Source organism: Carassius auratus, unplaced genomic scaffold (genome assembly GCF_003368295.1).
Source record: "Carassius auratus strain Wakin unplaced genomic scaffold, ASM336829v1 scaf_tig00018130, whole genome shotgun sequence".
Lineage (NCBI taxonomy): Eukaryota > Metazoa > Chordata > Actinopteri > Cypriniformes > Cyprinidae > Carassius > Carassius auratus.
Window position 1 is genome coordinate 63,698 of NW_020524853.1, and position 12,515 is coordinate 76,212.

At 36.0% G+C, this 12,515-nt stretch overlaps 1 pseudogene; it reads right to left on the minus strand.

The window, feature by feature from the left end:
- Positions 1-12,141, minus strand: part of LOC113075956 (sodium/potassium/calcium exchanger 3-like) — a 65,850-nt pseudogene extending 53,709 nt beyond the window's left edge.
- Between the last annotated feature and the right edge of the window lie 374 nt (positions 12,142-12,515).

Here is a 12,515-nt window from a genome sequence, read left to right on the forward strand (position 1 = left end):
TGTGTATGTCTAATATTTGAGGGAAGATAATCTGCAAAGATTCTCCTCATGTGTGTGCTGCAACCAGATTTCAAAATCGGTTATGATTTTAAAACTGCTGTAGTGTGAGCCAGGCTTTACTAACATTTGAAGTTATGGAATGTATAGCTAATGTGTAGTAATTAGTAATCATAGGATTTATTCATGCTTTTTTATGCCAGGGTGGAGTTATACACTGATCTTTACATCATGGTCTATGGACCCCCTGAATTAACCTTGGCCAACCCATGTATAAAACTCTAGCTCCGCCACTGCTATCATAATGACAAATATTTTTACAGTATGATCATTTTCAGTTAGACTCTAGAATATATGGTGGATTAAGTTTATTTAGCTTACTGCATTGATCAAATGCTTTAAAACTAATTTAATTAAAGAAATAGCATCTTCAAAAAAATGCTAATTATTTGTAAAAAAAAAAAAAAAAGGCTTTTTAGGATGTTTGAAAACAATTACACAAATAATAAGAAGAAATGATTCTTGATGCAGGCTACTAGAGTTAAAACAGGAACATACTGTAACATCATCCAAGAAGAACTATGGATAGTTACTTTAACAAATGTTCAAATCGTTCTCTATTGCATAATAATTGCAATAAAAAACAGATAAAGACAGTAAACATGGGGACAACTTCTCATTTTGTCTCTTTGTGTCTGGCGTAACTCTAATTTAAACAGATGGAACCTCATCTCACAACTCACACACAAGCAATCAGACTCAAGGTTACCACCCTCACGGTTAATATCTTCCACTCTGAAAAACAACAACATATAGCGTATTTAATGTGAAATGAACAACATATTGTTTTCAGTACGTAACATTTCTGGCAGGTCATCCCAGTTTGCTGAGTGTCCGTACAACATGTCCTTGCTACATTACAATGAGTGGGTGGTTTTCATCTCCATACGTCTAAAATATTTCAAACATCTGTGTGCAATCCGTCTGCTCGCTTACTGGCTGGCCAGAGCCTCTCTAAAATATGTTCAGTGGTCTTGCTGTGTTCTGCTGCACTCTGTGTTGCATTTGATTTACTCGGTCAGAGCGGTTTTGGCTTTAGCAAACTCCATAAACAGATGCAATGCAGGGCCTGAGTCGCTCTTACCGCAGCACAAACATAAAGAAGGTGGAGTGTAGGGGCATCATAAATCACACCTCTAATGAGGACATTTAGAGCATGCTATATAAAAAGTGAGAGAAGAGGTATGTAGGGCACCCCCTCCTCTCTGAATTAATGACCTGCGCTACACGTGAGGGCATCGGCAGGAGAGGCATGTGGAGGGAGGAGCCGGCAGATAGAAAACCCCTTGCTGTTTCTCTCTCTCCATCACCTTTTCACCTCGTCACGCGCTCCAGGGTGGCATCTGCCTCCGTCCTGACTAAATTGTCTTGTGTATTCCAAAATAGACTGCTAGCCTAAAATAAATCCATTGTATTAATTAGAGACATTCTATTGGGGGATTTTTGACTTTTTGTTAATTACTGAGACACTACTGAGAATTTTTCTCTCTGGTTGTTCAAGAAACTTCACAAAAACAGGTGGTAAATAGGTTGATTTTTGGATTTCACATTGATTTGATTTTAAATCATGCTTAGGAAGAGATATTTGTAAGATCATTATCTTTATCATCTTTAATTAAATAAATATATTACATTTAATTACTTGCTCTTCCTTTGAAATGACCTTCCCTTTCTGCTAATGCCACTGAGGCTGCAAATTTTAATTTGATCAAACTCACATTCAGGTCTGGCTCCATTCTGGTATGTAATGTTGAATTTTCACAATACAATCAATTTACAACCGTTAATAGTCCAAAAATACATTTGTACTTGCTAAATAGCCTTTCACTTGGAAATATGCCACGTTACAGAAGTAAAATTAGGGCTGCACAAATTAATCGAATTTCTAATCGAGATTACAATTACAGATACCATAATTATCGTTCAAAGCAGCCATTAATCATTCAAAGTCCACTTATGTTATTCTGTGCGCTAAAGATGTGCTTTTTCTTTATACAGGTTGTCTTAAGGGTTTTCCATTGTTTTAATTTTAGTTTTAGTATAACAATATAATACCATGGATATTTTAACTTTTTTATTATTTAAAGAAGAGACCAATCCAATGTATATTGATAGTTGTGGTTATAGGCATATAAAAGCAATTTTTATATGCCAAAGTTTTTCAGTTAGAGTGTCTTGAGCTTGTTTATTTTCATTTAAAAACATGGCATTCAGTTGCTTCAAACTATTGTATAAAAACCATTCAATGTTAATTTTGATAATTGTAATTAATAATCACAATTACACTTTCAAGTTAATAATTGGCAATTGGAAAAAAAAATCTTGTGACAGTGATGCTAAACATGTCGAGAAAATGGATTCCTATCTATCATGGCATTGTCTTTAATAATACCAATTTGATACAACTACTTCATTCTGATGCTGTTATATACATTTGCCCTAAATGGATACTTTTGGATATGTAAGTCACACGTAATGTTGGAATTTCATTAAATTAGACTTAAAAGCAGCCATAAACTCACAGCAACTTCAAAACAATTCAACTGAGGTGCATAGAAGGTTTCCCAAAAAGTAAAATACTAAAAAGTCTGCATTTGCCTTGTTGCCTTGTTCTTCTCAGTGAACTTCAATCTCGCATATGATTTTTGGTGGAGTGTTTTGGACTTTTTTCAAGTAAATTAAATTAGACTCAAATGATCAAACCAGGTGGCATCTGCAAACAAATGATGTTAGAGTATTTCGCAAGTGAAGTGAAATTGTGTTATCTTTCTTTACAAATAAATGCCACATTTCTTTTGGCATTTTGTTATATAATGAATGGCATTCACACATTTTTAACTGTGGCTTGCATGTGCAAATACTCTCGAGGTTACTGTGTATATTGTTTATTGTTTTGTTGGTCCTCCACAAAACATCAGTATGATAGTGTTATTTTTGCACGATATTAATGGACATGAATTTCCACATGATGTAAATAGACTACTGAGAAATAACAGGAACTAAAGTTTGCATTTATCATGTTAAAAATGAGAGAGCTAAAAAAAAAAAAAGAGATATTTTAGTCTTCAAAATATGTGCAGTGACTCTCAAAGCTCGAAATATTCACTTTACTGAGTCTCCTGCAGTACATTTAGACTGTGCTGATATGATTTTTGCAATCAGTGTTTGAACGGGAAGCTTAATTGCTGTGATGTACTGAAAAATTAGCCATTATTTGCTCTTCACACTTGATCAAATGACTGGATGATTTTTATTCATTGTGAATACATCTCAGAAATTCAGCAGAAATGACAGCCTGTGCTACGTATGTAGTGCCAGGACTCTGCTTTAACATGTAAAGCCGGGTTTCAAACAGAATTGTGAATGATTAGCTGTCAATGGCATGTAGAGAGAGACTGGTTTAGTGTGTAAGCGTGGCTTTTAAAAGAAATAATGCCCCAGACAGAAACATCACTGGCTCCATTCATCAGCTCAAGTGAAAGCTAAACCACAGAGTCAGTATATTTTAAAGCTGACTGAAATGTTTTAAACAAATTTCCCCACCGAAAAATGACAATCACATTTAGGAATCCAATGATTAAAAACTCAATTCTGGCCAAAAGTTTTTTTCATTGCTTTAAAACTTAAAAAATGTATTCTACACTAAAAAAAAAAATAATGCTATTTTTTTCCAAAAAAAGTGTTTTGTCAGAGGCAAATTAAAGTTGTGGTTCTCAGGTGAACTCATAAAGTCTTAATAATGAAGCTGAGACATGCATTATAAGAAAATGCCCAACAAATATTGTTTACATAGATGATGGGAAAAGTGAACTTAGATCCCAAAAATAATTGGAAAGGAGCATTCAAATTAAATATCTGATACCAGATGATAAAGGTATCCATTACTGACTAAGACTAAGACCAATAAATCAAAAACCTCATGATAACCGATATGGTCTTTATATCCTTTGAAGACTTAATGTAGACCTTTGTTTCAGTGACACATAATAACCTGTGAATGGGCTTCAGTGGCCCAAAATCTGTAACCTGAAGACTGTTGGGCCTCTGACATTTCACACATATTCTAAAACATCAATTTGTCCGTGCAGTATAGAATTACAATTACGCCACTGATCCATCTCAAGTCATCCATCTGGGACTAGCTTGCCGTCAGGCTCATGGCCCAGCGTGGTGTAAAACTAGCTAAAATAATGAACTGCTCTGCTCCAAATAGAGACTAGGTAAGGTGTGGGCCAGAGTGGATGATAAATGAGCTGGTCAGAAGAGAATGAGATAAAGAGATAAAGAGAGAGAGAGAGAGAGAGAGAGAGAGAGAGAGAGAGAGAGAATAACAACAAGAAGTAACCCTACTTAGAAAGCTATGCAAAAATCAATTAAGCAGCTAGGTCACCTGTAATATGGAGACATTACCTACACTACATTTTGGAGCTTTCATTCAGGACTAAGAGAGTGAGAATTAATGTTATGGGAGAAAGCCTGCAAGCTTAAGTTAGTGCTAGTGTAAGAAACTATTTTTTATTACTTTTTTATATAATTGAATTTATAAAATATGTATTTTAACTACCTTAGGAATTATGTTTTCTACAATAAATAAATATCTAAAAATCATAATAAATCAGTCTGTATACAGCTGTGTAATCCTATAACTGATATGATTTCATAATAAAATTTTTTTAATGAGAAACAGTGTGATTTTCATATGATTTTGCAATGCAGTGTAGCACAGAGAAAACCATGTTAAATTTAGAAATTTGACAGACAAATATATGATCAATAATTGCAAAATTTATAGACAATAATAATAATAATAATAATAAATAATTATGAATACAGCACTGGCTTGATAGGGTAACTAAAAAGTGTAATTCAGCTCTGATTCACAGAGGAAAAGGAGAAAAAAGACAAAAACTTCTGAGGACAGATCAGAGTGATACTGTACCTAGAGTTTACATGTAAAGACACCTGTGGCAGTCCGTCACGCAACAATTACTTTTATTTAATTGAACGTACCTCAAGTCATTCTGCTGAGAACCAGTCTTTTCAGGTGTTCTATTGTCTATAGTTCTATGTGTACAAGTGACAAAATGACTGAAGACTCAATAATGTGAATCAGTACCATGGACATGAAAAATGAAATCATCTCAAATACTGAGGCTGAAATATTTAAATACTGTAATAATGAGGTGACTGCACGTTGTTCTAATGTTTTAAAATGTATACCCTTACATGTTTTTTTGTAAAATATTTTGCTTTTGCTGCCTTTCTTTTAAGTAAATGGCAAACATACAAATAAAAAAGCAGAGAGACAGAAGACATTTCTAGCTTCGATAAACATATCTTCAAAGACAGCATAAATTACTAAGGGCGCACGTTACACAACAGCTTGAAAATGAGACTCCAACTGAGGAAAACCATTGATCTTAAAAACATCAGGTATATCCAGTACTGTGCATTTCTTAAACCTGTTAAAGAATGAGTTGCGAAATTTGAGCCAAAACATACCAAACCACTTTCTAGCATTGTCCAAAATAATCCAAGACAATAGGAAGATCTAACACATTTTTTTTCACCCTTTCTTTCTCTGTCCATGTTACAGATGATAGCAAGCCATGCATGAACATGAGGTATGTGGGAGCATCTGGGCTCACAAGGAACATTATTTGATGTCAAATACCCAATTTGGGTGGAATTAGTTTCTCTGAGAAAGAAGAGTATTTTTTTCAAACACAACCTCAGTAAAAACGTGGCGCGTACTGTTTTTTGCAAGCTCGGAGGAGATCTGGATAGCGATATATATATTTTTTAATTTATGTGCATTTTTTGTACATTTATTATTAATAATCATTCATTATATGAAATTTGTCAAAAAGCATATCTAGAGCTATCACTACCCATCACATCTTCATTATGGATTCAGACTTTCTCTGGGTAAAATGACAGAAATCCAAAAATACTACAGAGATCCAAATCCCGTCTGAATCAGTACATGACATCACAGATGTCCTCTGCTAATAATTTGACTCAAGCCGTTTGAAAAACTAATCCTGTCCAAATAGTGCAAAAGAGAGATAAGGGTAGTGAGAAATGCAGAGCGACAGAGAGAGAAAATGGGGGACATGAGAAATGATGAAAAGAAAGGACAAATCAATAACGAACTAAATAAATAAATAACCGCAGAAAACAACAAAGAAGCTCAGAGGCCGGACTCGCTGGCCCACATGCAGACAGCATGTCTGTCAGAGCCAACTGATAGAGCGGTCACTTCATATCAGTGTCTGCTGGCTGGCAGATTCTCGACATAGCTCTCCCTGCCTTCATCATTCTCTATTCCTACCTCCAAATCTAATTCTTCACTATCTCCACTTCTCTTTATTTGCTTTCCCTTCTGGCATTTGCAAAAGAGCAGCTTTCTATATATTAAACCACCGTTTATGTGAATGCAATACTCTATCCATTACATCCAAAAGCTTTAATGTACACAGTTGTCGAAATTAAGTTATACAACAAGATTATCTACAAATACGGTGGTCTTAAACGAACATGCAGAGCATACAAAATGTTTGTTTTGTTTTGTATGATGTCATGGTACTACGACAGATGCACAAACACTGAATGGCTTTGAGAGAGATACATTTAATAGTAAGACTATTATGAAGTATCATTATTTTTGTGCTGAGTTGCAAAAGATACGAACAGCCAGATGGAGTGTATTGTTTGTGGATGGATTCAGATTGCATTGTATGGATGAGGGAGCAGACAAATCTAGACAAGCTGATAAGAAAAACCTCTTTGCTAATATTTGCCATCTTCTAAGGAGAAACCTTCAAGTCCCGACCGTTATAACATAAACATGAGCGATAAAGTGCTTTTAAACTGAGAACTGTTCTTCAGAAAAATCTAATGTCCTGCAGATTCTTCAGTTTTCCAGCATCTTTACATCTATGAAACTTTTCCAGCAGTGACTGTATGATTTTGAGATACATGATTTTGAGATGTCCACACTGAGGACAACTGAGGCACTCAAACACTATTATTAAAAAAGGTTCAAATGTTTACTGATGCTCCAGAAGGAAACAAGATGCATTAAGGGCTCGGGGGTGAAAACTTTCGGAATTTGAAGATCAAGGTAAATGGTAATTAATTTGTGTTCCGGGAAACATACAAGTATCTTCCTTTGCTTACAAAGGGCAGAGCTAAATGGAAAAAAATATATATTTGAACAAAATTAGAAAAATGTGGCCATCTTCATCATTTTCAAAAGGCTTGAAAATCTTGTTTCCTTCTGGAGCATTGATGAACGTTTGAACCTTTTTTAATAGTTGTGTTTGAGTGCCTCATTTGTCCTCAGAGTGAAAAGATGTATCTCCAAATCATAAAGTCACTGCTGGAAAGGGTTCAAATTTGCAAAGATGCTGTAAAACTGAAGAATCTGTAGGACCTTAAAGATTTTTCTGAACAACAGTTCTCAGTTTAACTGTTCAGAACAAACAAGGGACTCATGCACAACCATCCCAAAACAGAAAGACAGTCGTGGATCATCCAGGTAACCATCCACAGTATTAAGAACCAAGGGTTTCCAAACTTTTGAATGGGGTTATTTTAATAATTTCAGCATTTTTTTTTTTTTTTTTTTTTTTTTTTTTTGTCGTGTGGACTAAATTTAAACACCTTTTATGTACAATATCTTACTCAGGACAGTACTTAATAAAAAAACAACATGCATTTAGTATGATCTCTCTTATTTTTAATTTTCACAGATTCTGCAAGGGGTGCCCAAACTTTCGAGCTCCACTGTAAAAACCAGAGGAGATGATTTTGAGTGATCCCTGCATCAGTTAACAACAATCTATGTTCAGTACTAATGAATTCCTTCAGTGCTCGCAAATCTGTGGGTAAACCACAACAGGCTAACTACAGTCCAAGTATTATGGATCAGAACACAAACTTTCTCAGCACTGCAGGGGAAAACTGCCTTGCAACAGTCTATTATTAAAGACAGAAGTTCAAAGCAAACCACTCAATGCATCAACACCACAATCTTGTTAACACTAACAAAATTATAGTTTTAATAGAAAATTAATCAAATAAAGGTAAAATTAAACATTTAAAAGTGTGAGTATGATTGACTTCTAAAACAGCTTGTAGTGTGAGTATGATACTCTAAAATAATAATAGAAATAGTTTAGTGACGTGGCCAAGTATGGTGAGTGACCCATACTCAGAACTGTCTTAAACCATTTATAGTGACTGTATGATTCTCTGTAATGGTTTCAATTATAAACATTGCTCTTTAAATAGTTAACAGTCATAAGTACACCTCTCTAATATGGTTAATAGTATAAGTACAGCTGCCCAGGGGTGCGTTTCACAAAAACATTGTTAGCCAACTATGGACACAAGTTCCATTTTTACCAACATGGTACAACGATTCGATTCGGTTATTTGTAGAGTTCAAAAGTGATCTAGTGCTATAACGTTAATACTGTAAATATGGTTTTTTAATATAGTTAACAGTCTTAAGTAAATTGGTTAATATTAAAATGGTTAATAGTGTGAGAATTGCTGTTAATGTGGTTAACAGTTTGAAGACTGTGCTCTACAACAGTTAATTGTAGAGTATGTTTCACTTAAATGGCTAAGTGCTATTACAGTACTTTTAAGCAGTTAATATTGTAAGTATATTTCTTTAATAGAGTTAACAATAACTACACCTCTCTAAAACGGTTAATAGGGTAAGTATGGCTGTTAATATGGTTAACATTTTGAGTACAGTTCTCGAATACATTTAAGGGTGTTGGTTCTCCTCGACATGGTTAACATTGTGAATTGTGAAAAATTTCCACATACTGTACATTATTGTTTCTCCTCTATGCCCCGCCTTCTGAAACCCGTCATTTTTTTACAAAGCTCATTGGTCTGAAAAGCGAGGTTTGATCTGATTGGCCAGCTATCCAGTGCATTGTGATTAGATGAATACCTCAAGCATGTGATGAAAATGTTACACCACTCAACGTACTGTGATGGCGTGTGTGCCATTACAAAAAAAAAAAAAAACATTACAAACGAGGCATTTGTTGCATCCATATAAGTGGACATAAATACTTATTATAATGACTTACACTGTCTTATTACGTGTTGTGCTGCGTATCATGCTGCGTAAACATAATAACATATTTGCATTTGTGATCTGCTCAGAACTCGTGTTTGGATCATCAGTGGCAAATCCTTTACATATGTAAATGTTCTTACATACTGTGAGTCAGAAGCACTAGACTGTCCTTGCAAATATGGAACTGCCCCACTTTACAGAAACAGACACCGGTTTGAAGAGTTCGCCTTGCAGAAAATAAAGCGAGAAGAATAGCATGCGTATTTGGCATGCTGACCAGGGAGAGGGCTCCGAGTTTGGCATCAGCAGAACGCTGAGTGCTCCCCCCGGGAATGGGTTGATGGTGAAGAGTCGGGGTGGTGGAGGGATGCTGAAAGACTAGAGAGAATGATGGTACGGCTGTTATGATTCTTTATAGTGGTGCTCTCTTATGGTGGTTGGATGGAGGATGTGATTACTGATGGTGAATTGACCACGCTGATTATCTGTGCATGCTCTTCCCAAAATTTGTTAATAAAACATCACATTTTAGGCTACTCTAACCTCATCCTCCGTAAAATGTGTTGCACACATATTTGGGTTTAACTGTTTCCGGAACTGTGTTGTAAATACAACTTATCCTTTGATTTCTACACTGTAAAATCCAACAGTTTACCTTATTTAGATATAATTAGTTATCTTTACTTAGTTGTTATACTTACTAGGTTTTATTACATTACAGCTAATTAAAAAAAGCAGGTCAAGTCTTCTGAAGACACATGATTGCTTTATGTGATCAATTGTCAAAAGTTTTGGGGAAATAGACATTCAGTTGAAGAATAGACATTTCTCTGATTTTATTAAAAAATGTCTTCATTTGTGTTCTGAAAATAAGCAAAAGCCATGGTTTTTCAACTTCAAGTTTGGGTGAACTAGGCCAATGGCATGGCATGGTAGGCAAGACAGATAACACTGACAACTGATCATTTCCCTACTTATATTATATTTATCTGGTTATATACAGGTGTCTGATGTAGATACAGTCTGGGCACTAGTATCACTGAAGATGAAGTTCCTCTCCAAATCTTCTCTGCTCTGACCCTGTGTCTTCTGTCATCATTGTTCAGGGTAGTACTGAAAATAACAGTCTCCAGAATCTACTGTACCGCAACCATTTGCTTATGGACTGCCATGTGCAACGTTTGTATTACTGCTACATTTAGATTACCCTAATAACGTGACGAACACTTACACTGTGATGCTTGACTTGGAATAGAAAAAAAAAAAAAAACTATTGGCAACATGTGTGGCCAACCCAGTGCCAAACTCATCGTACTGCTACATCCAGTGTTTACAAACATTCCCCAAATCAGATCTTTCCAAAATGTTTGTAATACAAGTTAAAACTGCATTGAAAAAAAATTACCTTTAACTTTGAACTTTCACTACCTTAAATTTATGTGATATTGTATGTGTTGTGTTATAAGGAACATTGTTATCATTTAATTTGTAATGGATGTTTAAAGCACTTAATTTACTGGAGTAATGCTTGCTTGTTTTCTTCAAGGGAATTGTTTTGCATGGTTTTAGCAAGTAAATTAGACTGCTGTTTAAGTAAATACAGCTAAGAAATTCCAAGTTGAAGTAAATTTTACATGAGTTACATGAGCTCAAATTAAATAAATGAGTTGTTTGAACTACACACACAGTATAGTGCACTTAATCGTTTATTTTTTGAAAATAAAAATAAAGAGTTGCCAGAACATGCTCAAGTTTACAACACTAAATAAACCTTTGTTAGTACAAATTACAAATCTTATTTCACTTGTTTTTTTCTCAATGCAATCGGTTTGCATGTTTTTTTTTTTGAGTAAGGTTTACTAATTAGAATTTACAGTGTAATTGTGTTCTCTTTGTGAAGGCCAATCAAATAAATTAGTTTCGCTTACACAATAAAAAAAACAGTTGCCACACGACCTGGGGCAGGCGGCAGCAGGAAAATAAAAGTTCTGCCTTCTGGGAACATTTGGGCGGCTTTATGCAAATCTTCCCACATAGTGATGTAGACATGTGGGGGTGTGTTAGAACAAGCCATTTTAGGGTGGTGTTGACGAGCCTTAACTTTTATAAAGAATATCTCTTTGGATTTGAGACTTTAGTCTTGGCAATTTTACAGATCTTCTGTATGCACCAAGAGCTTGTAATGCTCCAAAGAGAAAGGAAAACTTGAAATCACATCATATGACCGTTTAATAGTCTTAAGTAAACTTGTGTAAAACAGTTGTGGGTAGGGTTTTCTAACGGTTAATTTGGTTTACAGTTTTCCAGCAGTTCCGATTGTGATTATGTTTCCCTTTGACTCGCGAGTACGGTTCTGTACAGTTTAGAGTGCAGTGTGATTCTCCCGTAAAACTTTCCATTACCCCCCTCCGCCTTCACAAACTCGCATTCCTGACAAATCCTTAACCGAAACTCACCGGAATTGTCAGCCAAACCGGACAGGAAGGACACCGCCAACAGCAGCAGCCCCAAGAAGCACATCTGTCCCCCGAACAACTCCTTGCGCTTTTTCCTCCGCGCTTTGATCTTCTTCTGCTGGAGCATCACTTGCAGCGGTCGAGTCCACACGCGAACACACGCATCCCCATCCATCACCACAGTTCAGCACAGCCACAAATGTCACAAATAAAAACAGATATGGTGCGTTTTAAACCGGTAGATTAAACGCCGAACGACTCAAGTTTGTTTGCTGCGTCGGCGTGAATATTCCACCTATATGACCTCAAATTGCAACGTGGGGAAATAAAGATGCTGCGCGCGCCCCATGGATGTTCGTCCCAGTTCTCTCAGGACGCAAACTGCTGCTGCTGCTGAGAGATTGAGGATGTAGAGGAGGAGAGAGCGCGAGAGGGAGGGCTGAAAGTAAGGAAGTGCATTCAGTCGGAGAGAGAGAGAGCGAGGAAAACTGAGAAACTGGAGCGCAGCTGTTCGAATGGTTAACTACCTAGGATGAAGTTCATGCACTGAGAGAGAGAGAGAGAGAGAGAGAGAGAGAGAGAGAGAGAGAGAGAGAGAGAGAGAGAGAGAGAGGGCTGGAATGAGGGGCAGTTGTTGGAGGTCTGATCTACCGCAAACAAAACCCTCTGCTCATCGCCACCCTCTATTGGTAGCATTCTTCCGGTTTATTAGCTGGCACATGCGATAAGATATATGCTGAATTTCTGTCAGACTAAAGTTATTCAAAAATGTTATTTCATTGAAACATTTAAGTAAAATGAATCCACATACAGCATATATTCAGACATGAATTCAGTTAGCTACAGTTATGTAGTTAATTTTCACTCAAAAGGTTGAACTGTGCTCATTTTCT